At 38.8% G+C, this 18,590-nt stretch overlaps 1 protein-coding gene across 9 annotated transcripts in view; it reads left to right on the top strand.

The window, feature by feature from the left end:
- The window catches only part of tenm2a (teneurin transmembrane protein 2a), a 2,964,155-nt gene that overhangs the window by 1,506,009 nt on the left and 1,439,556 nt on the right, over nucleotides 1-18,590 (top strand). For all 9 annotated transcript variants that reach the window (XM_073067293.1, XM_073067288.1, XM_073067292.1 and 6 more), the window contains one exon: nucleotides 13,721-13,806. The gene's annotated coding sequence lies outside the window, so the exon portion shown is untranslated. The remainder of the gene's footprint in view (nucleotides 1-13,720; nucleotides 13,807-18,590) is intronic.

The following is an 18,590-nucleotide window of genomic DNA, read 5'->3' as shown; positions in this document are numbered from 1 at the left end:
TCCTCAAAATGTTGTCTCCCCTATAAAGGAAAAAGCAAACAAAATTCTTATGTCTACTGAACTTCCAGTTGGAATGGACTTCTCCGTCCAATAACCACACTGATCATTTTGTCAATGCTTCCGTTAGCATTACAGTGAAGCCCAACGTAAGTCTGAAGAATAGCATCTCATCTTACAACGGAGCACGTGACAGGCACCTGTTAGCACTGAGCAATGCATCCAACAAAAATAGGAAATATTCATGGCAGAATCTGTCCCATGGCTTTAAGTCTGTTTCTCTTTCTACAAATGCTGCCTGACATGCTAATAGTTTCCAGCATTTTCTCTCTCTCAGTGGTGTCAAGAAAACAACTCTCCCTCAAAGTCACAAAACCAAAGGAGCTGGTTGTGGATTGCAGAAGGAATGGAGATGGGCTAACCCATATAGATATCAGTGGATCTGGGGTTAAGGAGTTTAAGTTTCTTGGCATACACATCACTGAGGATCTCATGTGCTTTTTACACACCAGCTGTGTGGTAAAAAAGGCACAACAGTGCCTCTTTCACCTCAGATGGTTGAAGAAGTTTGGTATGGGCTCCCAGATCCCAAGGACTTCTACAGGGGCACAGATGACTGGTTGCATCACTGCCTGGTATGGGAACTGTACTTACCTCAATCTCAAGACTCTGCACTTCTGTAGATATGAACTTCCCACTATTCAGGACATTTACAAAGACAGGTGTGTAAAAAGGGCCGGAAGGATTATTGGGGACCCGAGTCACCCCAACCACAAACCGTTCCAGCTGCTCTCATTCTGGAAACGGTACCGCAGCATAAAAGCCAGGACCAACAGGCTCCAGGACAGCTTCTTCCATCGGTCCATCAGACTAATTAGTTCATGTTGATATAATTGTATTTCTATGTTATATTGACTGTCCTGTTGTACATACTATTTATTATAAATTACTATAGATTGCACATTGCACATTTAGACAGAGATGTAACGTAAGGATATTTACAACCTCATGTATATGAAGGACGTAAGTAATAAAGTCAATTCAATTCAATTTTAGATTTCCAAGGGCTGCAGGTTTTTAGATTTTCATTAAACTTAACTTTCCCATTCTGCTTCAGATGTTGGGTAGTTCCAGATTTCTCTTTCATTTTAGACTCCCAGAGTCTGCAACGTAATACCTCTCAACTCCAGCATTTTTGCTCCAAATTCTTTTTCATTCATCTCCACTAATTTGCATCTTCTCAAGGCAGATCGGCTGTGATTTACCATCCTCTCTTAAACACCACCATACAGAATGACTTTGGTGTGATCAGTAAAGTCTTAAAATGTAACTACAGTACTACACTGATAGTTAGATTTATTAGATTTTAAAAAATGCATTAAATTGTAGTTCCAGGTAGTTGCATGATTTTTAAAAGTTACAACATTAGTAGTTTGTTGCAGATTGTCACCTTCATTTGAACATTGCCTTCTGTTCCCTCTATCTATATTTCAAATTTCAAATACATTCTCTATTTCTTTGCAACTTATATTTCTGATTTATCAAAAGAAATGCTTCTCTTTCACCCCATAATGGCTGCCTGACAAGCTGATCATTTTCTGTTGCTATCTGAGATTCCAAGACTTCTTGTTTCCTAATATTACCATCTGCTTCCTGAGAACTACCCACCTGCTGCTTGTTTTCTTCCATTCACAATCCATAACCAACTTCTCAGTAAATTACACACTTGGAGTACTGGAAGCTGTTTTGGGCCCCTTATCTAAGAAAGGATGTGCTGTCATTGGAGAGGATCCAGTGGAAGTTCACAAGACTGATCCCAGGGTTAATATATGAGGAATGTTTGACAGCTCTGGGCCTGTACACACTGGAGATTAGAAAAAAAAGGGAAATCTCATCCAATATTGAAAAGCATAGATGTAGTGGACATGAAGCAGATGTTTCCTTTACGGGGGGAGCCTAGGACCAGAGGGCCCAGCTTCAGAATATAAGAACAAATATGAGAAAATCTGCAGAAGCTGGAAATCAAAGCAGCACACACAAAACGCTGGAGGAGCTCAGCAGGCCAAGCCGCATCCATGGAAAAGAGTACAGTCAACATTTTGGGCTGAGACCTTTCATCAGGAGATTGGTGTTGAGAGGGATAATAAATCAGCCATGACAGAATGGTGGAGTAGACTCAGTTGGCAAAATAGGCCAAATTCTGCTTCAATGTTTTTTCATCTTTTGGTCTAAAGTCTCACTGCTTTCAATTTCTTACAATCTGATTTATTAGTCTTATAAAACAAAGTTTGTTTCTCTCCCTAACATGGAGAGGACAGAGTTCATTCATTAATGTAGTTGTTAATACCTGGAAACTCTCTTCTCCAGGAGTGAACCATAATTTAGAATTCTAACATGTAATAAATCTTCAGTGAGAGGAATATTTTCTTCCATGTGGGTTCAGGGATACTGTGACTCCCTTCTGCTCCTTGAAATTGCCATTAAATCACGGAGACCCAACGATATGACTGATAATGGAAGCCACAATGAATCAAATCTCCCTGAGGTGAGAGAGTTACATTATTTTTGCACAAATCATCATATCATTCCTTTTTTTTATATTGATTCAAATAACATGACATTTAACCTAATTTACAAGGACTAGTTTTATAAAACTCGAGGCGTGGAAGCATTCTCAATGCACGCAAACATCACCAAGAGCCCAATAACTGGAGAGCACAGCTAAAGCACAATATGCACGTTGAGTGCACAGAAGAAGGATGACTCCCTGGTGGAGATGCTTAGTGATGTGAACTAAGTACAGGTGAACAGAGGTTGTAATTAGCTGAGGCCACAGGCTTTCACTTTAATTATAACCTTGACCCATCTGCAGTATATTTTGAGCAGTAAGGCTGCATCTTCAGCTCCACTGGGGAGCCCAGTCCATCTCTTCCACCTGGTTTGGAGCATCACAGGAAAACGCATCTACATCCAGCATTCACTGGGTAGATTTTAATCTGTTAAGCATGGCTTGTCCATAAAATGTGTGGTACTTAACAAATTCTTATACGCAAGGTATCCGTAGGGCAGCATGGCAATGCAGCGTAGGGAGTTGGTTCATTCGTCCCCTAGCATGTGAGCTTCCACCAGGAACTCCAGCTACCTCCCACAGTGCGAAGATGTACAATTGGGATTAGTGATTTGTTGGCATGCTATGTTGACGCTGGAAGCACGATGACGCTTGTGGGCTGACAGCACAATCCTTGGACTGTGCTCGTCATTAATGCAAAATGATGCATTTTACTGTATGCTTCGATGTACAAGTAACAAATATAAAGCTAATCTTTAATCTTTGATAAGACACATAGACTGAGTGGATAGTCGGACACTTTTTTTCCAGGGCAGAATTGGCTAATATGAGGGGACATAATTTTTAGGTGTCTGGAGGAATGTATATGGTGGATGTCAGAGATAAGTTGTTTTTAGAGTGGTAAGTGCAGGTTGTGCCTGTGATGTGAGGTGCAATGGAAAAGGCAGATTCATTAGGGGCATTAAGAAGCTATTAGATAGGCACATGGATGATAAAAAAATGGAGGGCTATGTAAGATTGATCTTAGTAGGTTAAAAGATCAGCCCAAGGGCTAGTGCTATGCTGCAGTGTTCTACGTAAATGTAAATTTGACTGAGAGAAGATAAGTTCAAATGGTGCTTCATATTTAGTGAAGGACCTCTTCCAAATATATGACAAATTTCTTGCAAATATTAGAAATCTGAAAGAAAGAGTGAGAATAGATGAAAAGTCAAGAAGCAAAGGACTTCAAGTCAACGAGATATCATCAATTCATTTAGGAGCCTAAAACGTTAAGACTACTTCACTGTCTAGGTACATTGTCTGACCTGCTGAGCATTTTCTTTCCAGAGTATTCCACATGCTTCTCAGGGAGACATAACTGCTCAGAATTGTCAGTGTTTATATTTACATTTTCATTAAAAATAGTTCTCATTTCTCACACAAACTTATCGTCACAAATTGTTCCATGTTAAGGTACAAATGTAGGTGTGGTATAATTTCAGGGATCTGCATCAACTCCCATAAGCAATGGTATTAATTGATTTAACTTAACGCTTTGTGAATGTTAGTAGGCACCTGTTAAGCAATACATGAAGAGGAGCAGATTTGTACCAGTAAAAAGAACTGGTTTGAAAAATGAGGGGTTCACTTTATTAGAATGAAGAAGATTAAGAGCTAATTTAATAGAATTGCTTAGATTTCAAAGGAGGATGTCAGAATGGTTAGGACTGACTAATTTCAGTAACTGAATGTCCAGAAAAGGAATTGATTTCATCCAATTATCCACAATATAATTATCAAGTAAAAAATTTAGTTTGAAACCAGACGTTGCAGATAAGAATTATTGTAGCAGATCATTTCTTCCTTCAGGTTCAGAAATATGGACTACAATCTTCAGAGAAAAAGTAACACAAATTGTATTTTCTTTCAAAGGAAATTAAGCACAGCCAATGAAAAGACTTCTACTGGACAAAATGCGGATGGGGTTTATAGGAAGAACCAAATCTCCCAAGAGTCATAAATATAAATTAATTTTCATATTTGATTCATCAAATATCTTCGCAACAGAGCTCACAGTTGTGAAAGGACTTGCCAGTAAATTAGATAACATAGCACTTCTGTTTAGTGTAATGCAATTGAAAATTATGATTTCTCAAATGAGGACGATATCTACAACTGGGTTGTTTTGCGTCATGCTGAAAATTTGATTAGCCTTTAAAGGAGGAAGTTCGTCCAACACAGTTGACATAATGTCTGACTTAAAGCCCCACAGTGTGACCTTTTCCCACTCAATGCTCATTATAGAGCCTTGAGGAAGATGGGCCAGTTTGCCCCAGACCACAAAGTATTCACTAATCCTAGGAGAACAAGGACATTTTTATTTCACACTGCTGCTAGGTAGAGTAATTGCTTGGCTTCATCCTTCAGATCAAACACCCCCCTCCATACTCTTCCCCTTAATTCAGAACTGAAAATATCAACAGCTGTTTGTTGATATCCATATTTCTCCTAGCTAGTTGAACTGCTACGATGTACTGGAATGTTTAGGTGACTACTTGAACTACTGTATATGCATACATTCAGGATTTGTTTTTCCAGTATTTTACACTTCCCTGAAGTATTGCCACAATGCATTTAGAACATAGGTGAACAGAAGAACTGAGATGTATCTCTGTCCCTGCAGAGAGGTCATCATATTAATAAATATCACACAACAAGTGCAATGTTTAACTTGCCTCACTATTTGCCCTGTGTAGTAGGAAATGCTGAGCAGATAGAAATGTTTGCCCCAATGTAATACTTCCTATCGTCAGTATGTCTTATTGGCAGCTTCTGAAAGTAAGGCCATAGACATAGGAGAAAAATTAGGTCATTTGGTCCATTTATTCTGCTATGTTATTCCATCATAACTAATTTATTTTCCCTCTGAACCCCATTCCCCCGCCTTCTCCCTATAAACTGTGATACAGGTACTAGTACTCACCTCTGTTCCAACAAGATGTGCTTGTATTTTGAAGCTGTGCTCTCTGGTCCTAGACTCCCTCAGCATAGGAAACATCCTCTCCATGTCCACTCTATCTGGGCCTTTTTCAAATGTGGAATAGTACCCTTACAGATATATAGACAAGGAATATGTCAAAAAGAGCTGATTTTCTTAGATCTGCTATCCTTCCCACGTCCACTCTATCAAGGTCTTTTCAAATGTGGAACAGTACAGTGCATTCCTTGAAGATATATGGACAAGGAATATGAAAGTAAAAACTGATCTCTGAGAATAGAAACAAATCTTTGTTTGCTGATCGTATGTTCACTTGTGCAGGAATTTAGATGGGAGAAACATGAACTGAGAGTACTCAGTGCAAGTGTCACATTTAGGCAGTTTAGTAGCAACAGTATGTCGGGCTGTTGGTGTGCAGTGATGAGGTCATAGATTAAATTTACCTCCTTCTGCTAATGTCATCAATCCTTGATGTCAGGATCAGTCAAGTGAAGAGCAGATTTTTGTTCAAATTAGGGCAGATAATTCAGATCTAATCCTCTTGGACTGCACTCATGTGAACTCCACTGGACAGTCCTGATTGACACAGGCAGTTATGGAGAGCAGGGCACCCACATAATCTCTCTTTGCCATGAGTTCAGAACTAGCTGTAAAAAAAAATCCCCGTACAAATGTCGTTTAACTCCCAAATGGCACGCGGTGTCTGCTTTTACAGAGCATGTACTACATCTCCCACCCTGGGACACGCTTAATACAGCTATTGCTGTTCTGAACACTAATCCCACTATCACCAAATTGCATTAGGTCTCAGCTCAAAGCTTGTCATTGCATTAATTCAGCAGTAGCTGAAGTCTGCGCCTGCTCTCTCTCCCCACAGATCTTGTTCTGTTTCTATTCCTAATCCTGTACCGAGTACTTTATTATGAACCAGTGATTTGTCAGCTGTCCATCTGTTCACTAATATATTCTGATGGCTTGATTCATTGAACATTTTCTACTACCATGGCCAAGATCATACATTTATCTCTGGGAATATATCATTTTTAAAAAAAATTCTGAAGCTAAATTAGTAATGGCATATTTGATTTTTTTCCTCTGCAAGTCACATGTTCCTGATAGCCACATAATGCTTCAGGGTAGCTGTGTGATACAATGGTTTTACAAACTTTTCCTTCATCCTGGACAAATTATCAAATTCAGCCTGGGTTATTGGGGAGAATGTGTCTCGCTCTGCCACTTATGGAGAACCAAAGGGAAATTAAACTTGTGATACGCAATCAAACTCAATGGGATGAACAAAGTAGTTGTAGTTTTTTTGTTGTGTCAGACTTTTACTTTGAAAAACAAGTTTTTCTTCCCTACACCTTTTGTGTTTCTGCTCAGATTGTGTTATGCCATATTCCTCCCACCCTGATGAAAGACTCAATAAAGGGTCTTAGCCCAAAACATCAACTGTCTATTTCCTTTCATAAATGCTGCCTGACCTGCTGACTTCATCCAGCATTTCATATGTTCTGACCACCCAGATACCCTTCAAGATACCTACAGTGTTTTAATTCTGCTTGCTCATCTCGAAGTTTAATTGTTCTTGTGTCAGTGCTCATGCATTTAACTACCAAATCCTTAAGCCCTAAAATTCACTGCTTAAAGCTCCGTGACTCTCTATCTCATGTCTAGCCAGACTCTATGACCAAATTTTTCATCATTTGCCAACATGGTTCACTTCCAATCCTTTGTTTGATGAAACTCCAGTAAAGCCCCATGGAATATTTTGTGTGCTTATTATAAATGAATGTTGTTTTAGTTCCTATTGAGTATTTACCAACTAAACCACTGGGCTGGTGATCAAGTTGTTTTCTTCTGGTGATCCAATTGCACTGGGATGCTCCAATAACTTGCTGTCCTTATTTATTTGATGGATAACACCACAGGTATGAGTTGAGTTGTTGGAGAAGCCCTGATGGAGAACTATGATGTAATTTGTAGATGACACACGTGATGGCTACAGTGTCCTGACTGTGAAGAGAATTAACATTTTAAATGTTGAATAAGAGTTAATAAATCAGCCTGTTTTATTCTGAATGGTGTTGAGTTTCTTAAGAGATACTGAAGCTGTTTTAATCCAAGTATTCTATAAAGCTTTGTGAAACTAATATACAGTCACTTCTCTCAAGATACCCAATTCCTGACTTGATTTTGTAAGCAGAGTATTTATATAAATGGTTCAGTTGAATTTTGAATATATTACTAATCACTCTATCATAGCAATACTTTAAAATGACAACACAAGATGGTTAATCTTTCTAACTGGAGACAGCCAATGCATCTCACCAGTATGGTGCAAATCTTATTTCCCACTGAATAGCCCATTTGTGAATGTTATCACAAACAGGAGGAAACCTGCAGATGCTGGAACTCCAAGCAGCACACACAAAATGCAGGAGGAACTCAGCAGACCAAGCAGCATTTATGGAAAAGAGTACATTTGTTGTTTATGGCCAAAACCCTTTGGCAGGACCCTAGAGTCGACATTTTGGGCCAAATCGTCGAATGTACTCCTTTCTATAGATGCTGCCTGGCCTGCCGAGTTCCTCTGGCACTTTGCTTGTGTTGCTCATTTGTGAATGTTTTCTAGATGTTGGTGCCACCTGAAACTATTTCAGAGGAGATATTGTTTCCCAACGACTTAAAGCCTCTAAGGATGTAATGTCTGAAAAGCTGGACATTGGTAAGCAGCAACTCCTTTCAAATTTTATCACTCTTAGCAAAATATTGCTGATCATTGATCAGTGTTTTGTTTTTTTTGGGGCTCAGAACATAAAACATACCTAGGCAAAATTCCATGTCTGTGTTGAAACTACTTTTCTGTTGATTCATTCAGGTGTGTAAACAGACCGACCGGCAGCATTGTCATTCTGGTCCTGGTCAACTCTGGCAGTGGTGCTGATATTGCGGGTCTTCTGGTGATGGACAATGAAGTCATCAGTGTACATTCTGTGCCCTTTCTGTTCTCAGTGCTTCAGTTAACATTTAGAAGTTCTGATTCATCGGCTGGAGATAATGTCAATAATATCAGCAGAAAGTTACCAAGACCATGTTTGACCTGATGCCATGAAAAGTCATGGCATCAGACTTTCAGGACACACCTTCCTGACTGTATATCAGTATACTGCCACTTGTGCTATCAGGTATCCAGGATGGAGGAGTTTGAGACACTGGGTGAAAACTAGGATTTATACATGCCATTACATCAGACTTCTGCTCGACTAGTCTGTGGAACATCCTTTCCAAATTTTGATGTCAGTGAAAATGTTTATCATGTGAAGGAAGTGACCAGCTACAAAAGATTTCTGTGGTGAATATTTTCTCCAACTGGACTTGCCCACATCAATGTTTACACTTCATTCCAAAGTATCATTGCTATCTGTCAATTAATAATTAGGACCAGCAGAAGAGAACAATGAGATATTTGATAAATAGTGACTAACAGGCAGAGAGACCACATCGAGACTTAGTTTGAGAATGGTCATGGTCTTTGCTGTTGAGGCATTATAGTGTAATTAATTCCTAACAAGGAACAGAAGCATGCTTAGAGGAAGTGTCACTTCCCAAATTTAATTAAACTATAGGGGCTTGCTGTAAGTAAGCATTTCCTTCAAACAGTCGTAAGCATCTCATGCAGATTGGAGATAATGAAAGTATCAATATTCTGCCATGGCTACAGCTCTGTATTCAGTTCTGGGCATCACGCTTCACAAAATATGTGGAGAAAGTGTATGAGATGTACTATAATGATTCCAGAAAAAGTTGTAACTGTTTTTATTGCCCAAAGAGCCAGGAACATGAGCATACACGCTAAAGATAATTGGCAAAAGTTCCAGAAGTAACTTGAGGGAAAACCTCTTTACAGTGGGTACTCGGAGACTGTAATGTATTTCCAAGAGTAATAATGAAAGCAAAATCAATTGAAGTATTTAAAAGAGAGCTAGATAAGTGTCAAAATTGAAAGAAAGTGTAGAGCCATGAGGAGAAGGCATGGATTTTTCTTGTCTATACTTAATAGGATGAATTCCTTCCTGAAAACCTTCTGTGATAACGTGTCTACTTCCAAAATCATGAAGAAGTTGTAGATTGACACAATCCATTTTCTTAAATGTCTGTGGTGGACCATCTTTCAAATTCTAAAAGAATGTCTCGTCTTTCCTGCTAACTCAGTAACTGACACCAGGTGTAAACTTTGAGATGTTTTCCTTGATATCCTCCTGTTGCTGAATTTCTCTCTTGTCATTGTCAATATTAGAATAATTCTCAGTGATATAATTCATAGTTATATGAGGAACCTAAAATTGAATTTACATAAATGAAATGGTTTTATTGTCGGAAATCCTGCTAATCAACCTCACAGGTATTATTGGAGAAAAGGAGGTCAATGGAACTATTGGGGCTTGAATTCCAGGAAATGTTGTTTATAAGGCAAAGTAGACCATTGAGTACAATATTTGAAAGGAAAAGAAATGCATTTAAGTCAGATCATTAGAAAGTACAGGCCAATTCTATGGGTTCTTTGTTGTTGCTTGCGTTGTCTGTATATGTAGGAATTGATTTTTCTGGAAACCTGATCTCACCATTGGTCTTATGCCTCTGGCTTAATTTTCTGTCCTTTTTCTAATACCTCACATTATCATCATCATCATCATCATCATCATCATCATCATCATCATCATCATCATCATCGTCATCATCATCATCGTCATCATCATCATCATCATCATCATCATCATCATCATCGTCGTCGTCATCATGTGTCATGTGGTATGATGTAGGCAATCATGGAGTTGACCATGACTGTACTTGGCAAATTTTTCTACAGAAGTGGTTTGTCTTTGCCTTCTCCCGGGCAGTGTCTTTACAAGACAGTTGACCAGCCATTATCAATACTCTTCAGAGATTGCCTGCCTGCTGTCAATGGTTGCATAACCAAGGACCTGTGATATGTACCATCAGACCATCCATCATCTGCTCCCATGACTCTGATTTGGGGTGAGGGCGTGTTTGCTAAGCAGGTGCTACACCTTACCCACAGGTGACCTGTAGGCTAACGGAGTGAAGGAGCGCATTACATTTTCTTTGGTAGAGACGTCTCTCTACCGCACCACCCCATTTTACCCCAAAATACCCTGATAATTTAAAATGTTATCTTGTCATTCTGTAATTTTCAACCTATTTTCTCCAGCTTTCTGTACCTTGTACATTGGTACAATATAAAAATATCAGCAATTAATATTGTAATTCTGAATCCAAATTTCCTCATTCACAGAAGGAGAGCATTCAGTCCATCAATTTTTGACAGTTCGTTACAGCATTACCATTTGACCGATTCCCTTCCTTAGTTCCTATAATATTTTTCTCTTTCACCTATTCATCAAATACAACTCCCAGCTCCACCAGTTTTCCTGACATCAACCTACAGAAGGCAATTAATCTACCAGTATATACCTTTGGGATATATGAGTGGAAATTAGAACACTTGAGGAAAATCCAACTCGGTCACAGACACAAAATCCAAGGTCATGACCAAACCTGAAATACAGTAGCTGTGTGACAGCTGCTCTAACTACCTGCCAACTGTTCTACTCTACCATGTCATTAAGTCATAGTTTTGCATCTGCACGATGGCTAATTACTCTAAACTCCTGGCCAATACTCTTCCCTCATGCATTGCCATCATAAACCAAAAGATTAAATTGTACAGGATGCAATGTATTTGTGTACATTCTGAGCCATTGTCTGCTGTAAATTACTGCCAGAATTGCTCCCAGTGTAACTGTGGTGTGGACTTGATGGAGGTTAGGGGAAATAAGTGATAGAGAAAATTAATAGTGTGATGGGATTGCTCTGTAAATCTGATGTTCTGGCTGAATGTTGGAAAGAAATTTGGAAATCTACTATCCTTAACAATAACAAATCCATTGGCCTCAGCAGCCCAGCATATTGTCTCCTGGAACTTAGCATTATCAGTTACTATTTTTATTGACCATCTGTAGCTATCTCAACAAAAATTAAGATTATAAACACAAGAGATTAAAGAGAATGAGCCTGAATAAAGAGTTGATGTTTCGGAACAAAACCTTTCATTTTGTTTGTGTTATTCTAGATTTCCACCTCTGTTGAAGCTCTTTTGTTTATATTTTTTGTTGAGATAGCTACAGATGGTCAATAAGAATGGTCATAATTGATAGTGCTTAGTTTTTATTTCTGGGAGATAGCGTGATGTGTTGCTGAGGACAGTGATGATGATGTCTCAGTCCAAAATATACACTCTTTATTCTTCTCCATAGATGCTGCCTAGCCTACTGTGCTCCTCCAGCATTTTGTGTGTGTTACAAAAATGAAGATTGTCACTCCGAATTACTTCTACGATTTGCCTACTTTCAAATTATAGCCATGATATGCTTGCTTGGATTATCCCTTACTACTCATTTAAACAGGGCAATATGTTGCATATCTTCTGGTAACACCTGGTTGCTTGAAATAATTGTAAAATGTTTATCACGACCTCTAGTGTTTCCTCCCTTGCTTTCTCAAATTGTTTGGAGTACATTTTCTATGATCCACTCATTGTATTCACTTTCAAAAATGCCAAGCTAATAATATATCCTTATGTGTTTTACTCATCCAATCCAGTATTTCATATTCTTCTTCCTTTGTAATGTTTGAATTCTCTTTTTTTTGTGAAGTCAGCTGCAAAGTATTTGTTTATGGTCATTCCCATGTTTTCTGCTCTCACACGTGTTTACATTTTCATTGGTCCTCAATGCGTTCTACAATTTGCTCTTCTACTCACAGAACTCAATTTTCTTTGATTTTGCTTTCCAGTATTTTTACCTGGCTTTTCTTTACTTTTCTGATTTCTATTTTTAATTTCATCCTGAAGCTTTCTGTTTCTTTTTTACCAAGTGTTCTGGATTATTAGACCCTCAGAGTGTGACATAACTTCCCCTGTTTTCCTTTTTTTGGCCCTTACTTTTAAAAAAAAAAATCCCTCAATATACCTTATAAACCGAGGTTGCAGACTAGGTAGGCCCCCATTTTTTTCTTGTGTGAACGTATTTTATTTGGCACCCTTGGATCTCTTTCTTGAAAGTCTTCCAATGCCCAAACATTGATTTATCCACAAGCATTTTCCCTTCCATGTTATATTACTGAATCACTTCTCAACTGAGTTAAATTAGTTCTTGGGAAGCCAGCAGAGGGTTGCCTTCTTGAACAGTGACAGTCCCTCTGATGTAGGTATTTCCACAGTATGGTTGGGTAAGGCGCTGTAGGGTGTAGGCCAATGGCAATGAAGAACTAATGTTATATTTTGAAGTCAGAATAATGCATGACTTGAAAAGGCCCTTGTGGGTGTTTGACATTCTCAGGCACCTGTCATGATATCTCTATCATGATAGAGATTGTAGGTTTGGATAAAGAAGAGATCCAAAAATGTGAATAAAGGCTGGCAATATAATTTTGGTTGGAGCATCAGTTCATTTTTACATGCTTATTCTCTCACATTGCCAGCTGCTTTACTTAAGTTTTTTGGACAGTGGTGATGTGTTTTTTGTCTTCTGCATTACTTCCCAAATGTAGAACAAATTCTTTAACTGTCCTGCTACTTCTAATGTCCTCAACGGCACTGTAGTAAAGATAAAGCATTTTACTCTCAAGCTCATTAGTCTGAGTATGCTGCACACAATTATAATCTAGAAACCGCAACAATCCAGGTCATTGGGCCCCTTGTGTTTCCAAGTGGATGAAAGAACAGCACATTACTCATGAGCTAAGAGACTTCTGGAAGTCTTCCTAATTTGCCTGTGCCTCATAGACAGATGAGACACCAGTGCTGTTGCCTGCCAACTTCAGAAGCCTGCTGTGAATTGAGGAACATGGTATCTTTTTAAAACGAGATTGGTGCTGCCACCTTTTATCGTAGAATCAAGTTGGTGAAAACATCTTCATCATACTGCATTTGTTTTTACAATACTTCTTAACTTTAACAAGTCAGGTCATGTGTTTAATTTAGAAGATAACTGGTGCTTGACATGTGCAATGATGTTAGTATGAAAACTTATCGGTTATTTGTAACTAATGGAGTTAATAATGATTTTATTCTGTTTTCATTTTGTGTCTAGATACCCAAGGCATCAGTGAAAATACTCAGAACTCCCCCATTCTCTTCCAACAGAAGCAAAAAGGACAGAGGATAAGGAGTGATGAGGTAAACAGTGGAAGCTGTGTTATTGTCTCTTAATTCTTTGCCTAATATATGTTGTATTAATTTATGTCAATGTTCTCTGACCAAACTTGAATATTTTTCTCTAGGAATATCTCTGTCTTCATCCAAGTTTTATGAAAAATATATAAACTTATATTGCAATTTCATAAATGTTATTGAAGTCTGCATTTATAGAAAGGTTTTGGCACAAGGGGCAATCTCATAAACATGTTTGCCCATTTTGGTGGATAAAATTTGTCAACACAAAATGATTGTATTTATCATGTCACTAATGAGCCAAAATGTAAAATTTCTGAGCTGGAGCCAACTAAGCCTTGATGCCTCTTGTCAAATGGGACTGATGTGGATCATGTGCTCCATTTTGTTTTCATGCAGTTGGCATCCTTGTCTTTGTTAAGTGACAAAGATAGTGATGATAGTATTCAATTCATCTAATTATATTTGAAGTTATTACTGTTCAAAGATTTAGGTACAAATTCCATTAAAGAAAGAGAAAAAGATAACATAGTTAGCCATAACTTGGCCAATGAAACTTGGTTTCATTCAAGTCATCTTTTGGATGATATGCCTTGAATTTTCCATTTCTGTCCCATGTTCTATCAGGGTGATAGAAACTTCTATACAGATTTATTTGAAAAAAAAAGAGGCTGTAAAATGTTTGCTGCATTCTTGTTGCCATCAATTATCCCAATAATTGGTAAATACTGGATTCATTTCAACATCCTGTATTATACAGCAGCTGGCAATCTTTATTATGAACTTGAAACAATTCCAGGCTGAATTTCCTGCCTCATTTACAGAAGTGGGCATAACTGGTAATACATACATAAAGTGGTACATTGGAGCTAGGGTCAAGAAAGGTACATTGCAGCTGGAATTAGTGAAGGTACACTGGAGCTGGGATAAAGGAAATTACATTGGAGCTATGGTCAGCTAAAGTACATTGGAGCTGGGATCATGGGAGGTACATTGGAACTAGGGTCAGGGAAGGTACATTGGAGCTGGGGTCAAGGAAGTACCTAAGAGCTAGAAACAGGTAAAGTACATTGGAACGAGGGACAGGGAAGTTAGATTGGTACTTGGATCAGGGAAATTACATTGGAGTTTTGGTCAGGGAAAGAATATTAGAACCAGGATCAGGGACGGCACGTTGGAACTAGGATCTGGGAAGATACAGTAGCCTTGATTTGGGTGTTAGCTTCATTGCCTTGTTGGGAAAAAAAAAAATGTTGGTTGATGTGCCCATAGTTTACTGAGGAAATGTTGAAATGTTGGAGGTGCTTTCATTCAGATTTCCTGTTAAACCTATCTGGCCTCCAACATTATGTGAAAGATACTTTGCAGAGGTGGGATAGAGTTATTCCCAATGACTTTGCCAATATTTACAAACAACTCTGAAATACATTACCTCGTCATTATCACATTGCTGCTCAGGGAAGTTTGCCACATTCACATTGGCTGCTGCATTTCCTACAATAGTCATGACACTTCATAGGCTGCAAGTCACTTTGGACTTACTTGAAATGGTGAAAGATTCCATACAAATTTAATATTTTATATTATTATTGGTTAACTGACCCTCTGAATGATATTTCTAAACCTTTCTGTGGTTTTATCAACACAAGGAATGATTTTTTGAGACACTGGTGCTTGTTATAGTTGTCACCAGCTGTTGTGTCACCAAAGGGAAAAAAAATCTGAGCCAAGGTATTAATTTAGAGCCTGACTGTCAGTCATCTGTCATATCTTGTACTGTCAATAAAATGAAAACAGCACTGGTGATGATTAAAGGTAATACAGAAAGACTGAGAACTCGGGCAATGACATCAGGATAGGATCACCCTGTCAAAACCATGATTTACAGAAGGGTATAAAAGGGAATTATTTGCAGTTCTGAATCAGAGCTACAGAAGTGCAATTTTTCTGAAGCTTCAATAACTAGTTTCAAAGATTAGCAAGAGAAGTTTTCCTCTTATAATTAAATTGTTCCACCAGAATAGGTTTGTAAGTTTGTTTTTTGTATGACATGGATGGAACCTTACCTTTATAACATTAAGGACATAGTTTGATCTGTCTGATCCATCGTTACAGAGCATCTATTTACTCAGAAGATGGAACCAGCAGAAATATCAACTTGAGAATCTACTCTTATCACAGCAAAATAGAGCTCTGGATGGATTTATCAAACTTAGATTTGTTTTCTGGAGACATCAGGAGGAATGTCCAATTCCACAGAGAAAGTGAAAGAGAGAAATTTGTCTTTAGTTTGGTGCTAAATGGATTTGAGAGTGTTGGTGTATTTATATTTGTACATATGGCTTAATGGACTTCAGTGTAACTGAATGCATAAAGTTGAGTCTAATCTCCCACCAATATCTTTCTTGTTTATAGCATAAAACCATTGTAGTATTTTGAAATATTACAAGCATCTAGAATCCATCTATGTACAAACGTTTGTAAATTGGAACAAAAATAATATGAACTGGTATAAGAAAACCCGAAATGGAAGATGTGTGATAGAAGCTAATACCTTTTCATTTTCTTTTAACATTGATTTTTAAATATTGAGTTGTTCCATTGCTCCTATATTTCTGTGGTTTGTGGGGTAGTTCACCCATATTTGAGAAAAATACTGAAAGTTGATACTTTTAAAGGAAGCAAGATGGAAATTCAAAGATTCAAAATACATTTATTATCAATGTATGTATGCAGTATGCACCCCTGCTATTCTTCTTCCTGCAGACAGTCACGAAACCAAGAAGCACCATGGAACCTGTTCAAAGAATACATCAAACACCCAGTGCACAAGAAAAGAACGAATTGCACACACAACAAAAAATGAGCAAATCACGCACAGAATATTAAACATCAAACTGCAGAGTCCTTGAAACAATCTAGGAATGTTCATTTTAGTTCAGTTCGGTTCAATTTAGCACTGTGTCATTTGTTGAGTGCAGGCCACAGAACCAGTCTGCCCAGATCAAAATCGTGCAAGATAACAATAAAAAAGGGGTAACCAGAAACTAGAAATACATATGACATGAACTACAGAGTCTTCTAAAAATAAGTTCAATCCACATACTCTACTGATCAAAACTTGCCCAAGAGCCAAGACTCCATCACCTTCTCCAGCAGCAGCATCAGACAGAGGGAGAGGGAGAGGGAGACTTCAAACACTGGCAAACAGTGCTAAACTCTAGGTCATCATCCACTCTCATCCTCATTTAGTTCAATCTTGCAAGATTAGTGAGATATGGAGCTGATTACGGGTTTGAATTCCTCCATTAGTTCACACACTCCATCCTCAGCCTCACTCTCAACCTTGGAGACAGCAAAAGAGCCAGATTACTCAGTCAGTCCAAAAGAGATTAATCAAAATGTAAATTGCAAGCTCCAATCACTCTCAGATTAATAATAGAAGTATATTTAAAAGAAGGAGTTACTTTCGTGAACTGTCTGCAGGACGTTGCCATTAGTTGCATTGGTTGCCGGTGTCATCTTGCCATCGTAGCGGTGTGGCTTTGTGTAGTTAATTAGGAAACTGAAGGGATTGTAGAAGTGGGATATTACAGTCTAAATTAAGCAGAATGCATGCTTGATTAAGGAGCAGCCAATCATCATCAAACCATGATGGGACGGTTTACACCTGAACTGGAGCGGTACTAACATCCTTGCAGGGAAGTTTGCTAGTGCTTCTTGGGGGGGTTTAAACTAAATTTACAGGGGGCGGGGATCCAGAATGTGACAGAGGATAGCGAGAGGAAGAATAAAGGACAGGTGGGGACTACACGGTTCTGGAATATTAAGTGTGTAGTAGAGGAAGGTGGGGCGGAACAAGTGATAAGGAGGTCTCATGTACAGAGGGATGGTCTGACGGAACATGGAGTTAAATGTGTTGAAAGAATAAGTAAGTTTAGGAAGGACAACAAAATTCTAGGGGCGTATAGCCTGATGGGAGTTCGGGGAGCTGGGTAAAGCACAATAGGCAGCGATTCAAACAGAGAGAGGAGAAGTGGGTTAAAAATTCTATATCTGAATGCACAAAGTATCAGAAATAAGGCGGATGAGCTTCAAGCCCAGGTGCGAATGGGTAACTATGATGTTGTTGGGATAACGGAGACATGGCTGCAGGGAGATCAGACCCGGGAAATGAATGTACAAGGGTATACGTGCTATCGTAGGGACAGAGATGTGGGCAGAGGGGGTGGGGTGGCCCTGTTGGTGAGGAATGAGATTCAGTCCTTTGCAAGGGGAGACATAGGATCAGGAGAAGTAGAGTCTGTGTGGATAGAACTGAAGAACAGTAAGGGCAAAAGGACCCAAATGGGTGTTGTCTACAGGCCACCAAACAGTAGCATGGATATTGGGTGCAAGTTGAATAGGGAGTTAACATTGGCATATGGCAAAGGTAATGTCGCAGTAGTTATGGTGGATTTCAACATGCAGGTGAACTGGGAGAATCAGGTTGGTGCTGGACCACAGGATAGGGAGTGTGTAGAGTGCCTACCGGATGCATTCTTGGAACAGCTTGTACGAGAGCCGACCAGGGACAAGACTGTTCTGGATTTAGTGTTATGTAATGAACAGGATTTGATAAGCGATCTTGCAGTAAAGGAGCCATTAGGAGGTAGTGATCATAATATGATAAGCTTTAATCTGCAATTTGAGAAGGATAAGGGCAGATCGGAGGTGTCAGTGTTGCAGATGAACAGGGGAAACTATGGAGCCATGAGGGAGGAGCTGGCCAAAGTGACTGGACGGATAGC

Source organism: Hemitrygon akajei, chromosome 15, assembly GCF_048418815.1.
Source record: "Hemitrygon akajei chromosome 15, sHemAka1.3, whole genome shotgun sequence".
Classification (NCBI taxonomy): domain Eukaryota; kingdom Metazoa; phylum Chordata; class Chondrichthyes; order Myliobatiformes; family Dasyatidae; genus Hemitrygon; species Hemitrygon akajei.
This window is presented reverse-complemented; position numbering and strand designations above follow the sequence as displayed.